This window comes from Papaver somniferum, chromosome 3, assembly GCF_003573695.1.
Source record: "Papaver somniferum cultivar HN1 chromosome 3, ASM357369v1, whole genome shotgun sequence".
In the NCBI taxonomy this organism is placed as follows: Eukaryota; Viridiplantae; Streptophyta; class Magnoliopsida; order Ranunculales; family Papaveraceae; genus Papaver; species Papaver somniferum.
The window spans coordinates 195,138,170-195,145,694 of NC_039360.1; the positions used below are offsets into that span (position 1 = coordinate 195,138,170).

The following is a 7,525-nucleotide window of genomic DNA, read 5'->3' on the forward strand; positions in this document are numbered from 1 at the left end:
GCTAATAGGAAGTCCCAGTCAACCATGTCAAAGGTTTTTGCTATATCAATCTTAATGCACAAGTTGTCATTGTCACCTTTATTTTCTCCTTTGGATCTCATAGTGTGAATGATTCCATGAGCAATGAAAATATATTCAGATATTTGTCTGTCAGGTATGAAAGCATAGTAGTAAGGGAAAATGATCTTATTGAGGAAGGGTTTCATTCTCCAGGAAATAAGTTTGGATATGATCTTGTAAGTGGTGTTGTAGAGGCTGATGGGTCTAAAATGAGTTGGGGAAGAAGGGTTATCAATTTTAGGTATTAAGGAGATGAATGTGGTGTTCATTTCTTTTAACATATGACCAGAAGTGAAGAAATTTTGGACCATACTCATAATATCAATTCCAACAAATACCCACTTAGCCTGGAAGAAATTAGGGGGAAAGCCATATGGTCCAGGAGCTTAATCCCCCACCATGCTGAAAAGAGTAGCTTTAATTTCCTGCGGGTTTGAGATTTTATTGAGGGTTTGATTGTCCTGAGCGGTGACAGTGGTGGGGATTAGATTTATAGTTTCAAGATTGAGATGTTTAGGTTCAGTTGTGGCCATAGTAGTGAAGCATTTGGCCACTTCGTTGGCATCAGTAATCCAAACACATTGAGCATCTTGAATAGTGTCTATTTTGTTTCTGCTAGTTATGCTTTTTGTTAGAGCATTGCTTGGTCGAACTCGCATGCGTTGCTATATAAAGCATGTTTGTCAATGTTAGTGATCAAAACTATAAGTTTTGATTTCTAGCCTATTTATAGATGTCTCGAACTAGGACATAGATAGTGTAGTTGAGCTTAGATCTCTCAGCGTTCATCATTTGAAGACGAAGAACTACTAAGGGGAGCTTGTGGAACATAAGCAAAAGGTATGTGGAGACTTAAACTCATCTATCACTTAGAAAGTTTATTTCTTCTCTATCTCCTATATTGAGACATAAGTCGTGTTATGATATAGTTTTCTATTATACACATTTGAGATTTCGAGTTGAGTTTATCTCGCTTATATATTTCTCGAAATATGTGTTGGAAAGCTTTCGCTTTATCCATGTTCATCTTACATTCATGACGAAAGTCCGAATAAGATCATATGAAAATTTCCGAGTTATATCTAACATGGTTTGTGTGATACAATCATTTGATGTTGCCTTGGAATGTTTCATTATGATAATTTCAATAACTTGAAAATTGCTTTGACGAAAAATAGTTTGTGAACAATAACTATATAACGTCCTCTAAGAAAGTTTCAATGATTGAAATTAAGAGTTGATGAGATAAACATCCTTGGATATAAGCATATATAGTATGTTCGCACATTAGTGTATAAATCCATAAACCGTGAACCAAATATATGCATATGTGTGTATACAAAATTGGTGAAGGGGACAAGATAAGTATGTGTACCCATATGCAAACCGGTAGAAGTTTTCGAACCGAAAATAACTGCTGTGTTTAGGAATTACAAACTCCTAAACTAGTCACCTTAAGTATGCATACCCGTACGCATACTAGAGGGAGTTTTCGAACCGAAAATATCTGTTGAGTTTGGGAATTACAAGCTCCTAAACTAGTCACCTTAAGTATGCGTACGGGTACGCATACTGGGGGAAGTTTTCTAACCGAAAATTTCTGCTGAGTTTGTAAACTTGACAAACTCAAATCCAGTTGCTTAAGTACGCATACCCGTACGCATACTTAAGCTAGTTATTTTGTTAAATCGGTCAGTTCATGAACTTAAACATTTAAATCTTAAGGAATGCAATCTTTGCCAACCGTGGCTATAATGTTCATGATTGATTCAAGTGAATCAAACCGATTTGATTTCTATTGTATATTCTATGCAGAACAACTCTTTAACTAGTTTCATTTGAGTCATTTGAACAAATTATGAATAAGATGAATAAGGTTAATATGAGAGTAACCATGTGGCTAACCTCGGTTAACTATTTGATGAGCCAACATGAGTGTACACGTTTGGGTACGGTTCATAAACCTAAATGAGGGTACATTTCATTATTGTGTAACAAGCTAAGATCGACGGTTGAAAGATATTAGCTTGGTTGAATCAGGTTTTTCATCTAACGGTGATTATTGAATGCTTTGTTACCAAGGTAACTTGGATTGCAAACCCTGATTTGAAAAATATATAAAGGAGAACTCTAACAACTGGGAAACTTAATCCACACACCTTCTGTGTGATACTAGTTGTATAGCTAGAGTCGATTCTCCTTTAACCTTAGGTTTCTTCTCGAGACCTTGTAGGTTAACGACTTGAAGACTTCATTGGGATTGTGAAGCCAGACCGATACTATTTCTCTTGTAGTTGTGTGATCTGATATTTATTTTTCTATCGTCCGAGTACAATTGTAAAATTGGCTTGAGATTTATTTCTCCGATAGGCAATATATAAAAGTAGTCACAAACAACTTCGTCTCATCGTTTGTGATTCCAAAATATCTAGTTTCTCCATCATACGATTTAGATTATTGTGAGGTGATTGATAACACTAGGTTGTTCTTCGGGAATATAAATTCGGTTTATCAATTGGTTCATGTTCACCTTGATTTATCAAAAGACAGAACAAAAACTCTTGGGTATTTCTGTGCGAGACAGATATATTCATTCCTATAGACTTTTCTGTGTGAGACAGATTTGTGTATCAAGTCTTCGACTTTGGGTCGTAGCAACTCTTGGTTGGGGGTGAGATCAGCTAAGGGAATCAAGTGTGTAGTATCCTGATGGGATCAGAGACGTAAGGAGCGCAACTGTACCTTGAATCATTGTGAGATTGATTAGGGTTCAACTACAGTCCAGTCCGAAATTAATTGGTAGTAGGCTAGTGTCTATAGCGGCTTAATATAATGTGGTGTTCAAACCGGACTAGGTCCCAGGGTTTTTCTGCATTTGCGGTTTCCTCGTTAACAAAATTATGGTGTCTGTGTTATTTATTTTCCGCATTATATTTTGTTATATTATTGAAATATCACAGGTTGTGCGTTAAGATCAATCAATTAGAATGTCTAACCTTCGGCTGTTGATTTACATTGATTGACACTTGAACATTGGTTTTTGATACCATTCAAGTTTACTCCTCCATATTCAATCGGGCTCGCAGATTTCTATTTGCTGATTGCGGATTGAATTAAAGAGTTAGAGATATAATACTCTTTGATATACTTTTATCTAGATTGAGTTTGACCGTCTATCCACTACACCAAATTCCCGGATTCGTAACAGGAATTCGTAACGGCTTTGTGGCCGTTTCAAAATTCCCGTTATAAATGGCCGTTACAAATATTCGTACAGGCAATCGCCGTTACTAATTTTTAAAAATTCGTAACATTAGATAAGCCGATACGAATTTTTGTCACACTTGGGGCGTAACACCTGTAGTTTGTGTGTGTGCCAGTCACACGCGTACTATTATGTTTCTACCCAAAGTGAGTAACACTAGAGGATATTTCCTCCCATGCGTGATTTTGGTATTACCCTAATCGAATTTTTCATATTTCATTTCTCTTTTTTCTCACTTCTACTCTCAGCCTCTCTTCTCTTCCTCTCAGCTGATGCAGAAACAGAAATGGAATCGATTGATAAATCAGTTTCGATTTATAGATGTGTGATTGATAAATCATTTTTGATTCAGTTTGTTCATCATTTTTATTAGGATTTTTAGGTCTTCAAAAATCGATTTTAGGGTTTCAGTCTATTATGATTCATTTTTTCGATTTTAGTTTGTTCGCCTGAGTTCGAACTTTGAAGAACTGATCTTCACTCTCAGCTAATCGTGAGAAAGCATCTGTTCTACTTTGTTTAATTTAGGTATCTATTTTAGGTTTTGATTTTGATTTATTTCCAGCTAGATTTAGATATTTGTTTTAGGGTTTCAAAATGATAATTGAATTTGGGTTTCTTGTTCAATCGATTATGAGATTTGGGTTCTGATTTAGCGTATTTTATGCAGATTTGTTTTCAGATGCAGATGGGAATGAAGTTGATAAGGTGATTGAGAAGCTATAAGGGGTTGGGATTGCTTCTGGTAGTGCTGATGGTGCTGTTCTAACTACTTCTAAGGTAATTTTGATGTTTTTTGGTTTTTAGTTTGTTTTTGTGATTGATTGGGAAGTTATGGTTTTTGAGGTTGAGGTTGTAGTTTGCTGCAATGAACTGGAGTTGAAGGAGATACAGGGATAATTGTTATTGGTAGTTGAAGCTAGAATGTTTTAGCTAATGGATTGTCATGGTTGTTTGCAGTTCAGGTTAAAAAGTAGAGGGAGTGGTCAGTTTTGTGTGTATGATGCAGTTGGAAGGAGCTTGATTGAGTCATAAATCAGGTGATACTGAGATTAGCAGAAGGAGAAGCTTGCTAGTAATGTAAGATAAAGTGTGTATGTTGATGTTGCAGTTGAGATTTGTTGATGTGTAGAGTGTATGGATGAAATATTACACCAAGATCTTGCTCAAGATGAGCTTAACACTGTCTTAGCTGTTGTTGTTCAGGGAGAGATGAACCAAAGTAATTTAATTTTTCCACTTGTGCAAGACGTGTACCAAGTTAATGAGTTCGAGGAGCTGCCATGTCAGGGTCAAACAAAGTATCAATCTTATTTTGTTCTTACCGGGGAAAAGAACTCGCGCATCAACTTTTGTTATTTCTCCAAGAAGCCTACCTACTACCAGCTAATGGAGGTGCTGTTGAATTCAAGGTCACAGGCGTGGTCTCGTTTGCTAAAATTGCAGGCGACGACGGTGTTTGTTATGGTGGCTGTGCCGATTGATTTTTAGACTTGAATGACGACGAGGTCGAGCTTTGGTTCGAACTGTCAAAGCTACACCACTACCTAGCTGTTGCTTCTATCTAAGTCATGACAGTGGAGCATTTCCTTAGCATTTTATAACAGCAACATCGATGATCAGGGGTTCGTTTATATGGACTGCATTTGGCAGAAATTGATTGAGCTGGATTGGTTTCAAGAGTAAATCAGTTGGGAGGAACGGAGGTTGAAAGTAAGTGGAGAAAGAGCTGACATTGCTGGTATTCGGAGAGAGTTGAGGCATGGAATTGGAGAGTGAAGTAAACAATGAAACAGTCAGATTTGGGGTGTGTGTTTCAGATACCAAGACGAAGATGCATTGAGGCTGTTGCCACTTGCAGAGCAAGTAACTCAGAGAAGAGCTGATTGTAAACTGAATCAAAACGGAGGTTGAAAGTAAGTGGAGAAAGAGCTGACGTTGCTGGTATTCGGAGAGAGTTGAGGCATGGAATTGGAGAGTGAAGTAAACAATGAAACAGTCAGATTTGGGGTGTGTGTTTCAGATACCAAGACGAAGATGCATTGAGGCTGTTGCCACTTGCAGAGCAAGTAACTCAGAGAAGAGCTGATTGTAAACTGAATCAAAACGGAGGCTATTGAACTTGGACAGGATAATGCTATTGCTAAAAGAGGTCGAGGTTGTCCACCAAACCCAACTACAGTTGATAAGGTATACCCCTGCTTACCTAAAGTACTAGTATCCTATCAGTGCACAATTAGACAACTTATCAGTCAAATCAAAGTCATGTTGAACTTGAGATGGAGAATGCTATTGAACTTGAACAGGACAATGCTATTGCTGAAAGAGGTCGAGGTCGTCCACCAAAAAATAATTCAGGAAGAACGGGGAGGCCCCCGACTAACACTGATAAGGTACACCCTACCTATCTAAACTACTAGTATACTATCAGTGAGTATTAACTGTGCTTAGAAAGAATATACTGGAAAATCATCTGCACAGTTAGAAAACTTATTAGTAAAGAGCAAAGTCCCTTGAGGTTTGTTGAAATTGTATTTTGAAGTCCTAATTCTTGACTATGCAGGTTTACTCAGAGTACTATAAGATTTTAGAGAAGTCCGATTATCTAACGGGAGAGACTGTTCGTGACAAATGGTTAGGGAAGCTTCTTCAATGTATTGAATATGTTTGTGATTCCAAGGATGTGGGAAAGATGAACACAAAGAAAAATGTGGCTCTTTATCACTTGAGAGAAGGTAGGCAGTAAACATGCCTTTCATATTTTTGGTGTATGTTTAACATATTGATAAGCTTTGACTCATAGATGTGATGTGATTGAAATTTATAGCTTATATTGACATGGATGTATATGTGTATGGGCTCCCTAACCAGTTTTTTGTCACCATCTGCATAACCACTTCACCTGCATACATTTTCAAGGGTTTGGCTCTGTTGTTGGTATTAGAGAATGGTGTTAGTGGATGGTTAGATGAGACTGAAACGGTGTTGCATCTACATATGGGTGCAAATGAACTGAAGTTGGTGGTTAATATGATGAAGTTGATGTTGCAAGTGGTGGCTGAGTCAGGTGGTGCTGAGTATGGTTGTGAGCTGCAGGTGTTAGCCATTGTTGACATTGATGGAGGAGATGTTGATAATCAGTTGGCAGCTGTGGAGTACGTCGAGGATTTGTACAAATAGTACTAGATTACAGAGATCGACCTCGGTCTCTAAACCTGGCGGATCTGAAATTTGCACATACACTAGTCAGGTGACAAGACTTTACAAAGACAAGGAACATGCTGATGTTGAGTTCACTGTAAGTCTCTTCACTTAGTTTTAGTATGAATCAATACATCCATGTTAGTTCCTTTTGTACTCCTCTCTCGTACTAAGTCTTCAATGCATTTTTATTTCAATTTAAAGCTTATAAAATGCAGAGATGTTCAGTTCAATAATGTTTCATCTGAAATACATAACTATGATTCTTTGCAGGTGCTAGATTATAGAGAAGTCTGGTCCCTCTCAGTTACTCAGCCAAAGCTGGAAATTATTACAGAGATAAAAGGGTTTTGATTCAGAGGTGCAAACTCTGTTCTGTCATGATGCTGTGAACAACCAGCTTCTACAAGTGAGTGTGTTTGAACTTTGTTGTTGTTGCTACTGTTAACTTGTTGGTCTGGCTAAGATAGTGTTTGTAGACTGTTTTTCATTGAGCTTTTCAAACTGATACAATTTTCAATCCTTGGCACCAGTTGGACGTAACTTTGTTTCTCTTTTTTGAATTGTCTCAGGTACCAGCTCACTTCCTCTAGGTGCTGAGACGTATTATTAGAGCAGGTTAGGCGAAGTGTTGCAGATTTGAGAGCGAGAGACTAAGCAAGAGAAGGCAAACTGTTACTAATCCTACAGCAGTTAGAGTATACGGGTGTTATTTACTTGTCATAATAATGCTGCCTGTTGTATTTTGCAGGATTGCCTATATCGAGTTTTCTGATGCCCAAGCTTTCAACAAAGCAAGCCTGCAAAGGATATAATGAACTAGCTGTTGTTATTTGAATGATGCTCTATTTCATCAGAAAGGGTGGAGAACAAAGGAGCTTCAAGATTTGTAAGTTCCATGCATTCAAGTTTTGTAGGCAGTTAGTAAGTTTGTATTTGTTCCCTTAGAAATTTGGAACCTTTCATGTATTCCTTTAGAAATTTGATACTTAACAAAAA

The 7,525-nt window shown here is 37.4% G+C and overlaps 1 long non-coding RNA gene across 1 annotated transcript; it reads left to right on the plus strand.

The window, feature by feature from the left end:
- The first annotated feature begins 3,626 nt into the window (after nt 1-3,626).
- Nucleotides 3,627-7,190, plus strand: LOC113361994. The gene is made up of 7 exons (XR_003365479.1): nt 3,627-3,853; nt 3,996-4,105; nt 4,286-5,515; nt 5,632-5,718; nt 5,889-6,623; nt 6,800-6,935; nt 7,099-7,190. It is a non-coding gene; the product is annotated as an uncharacterized LOC113361994 (long non-coding RNA).
- Nucleotides 7,191-7,525: the final 335 nt, after the last annotated feature.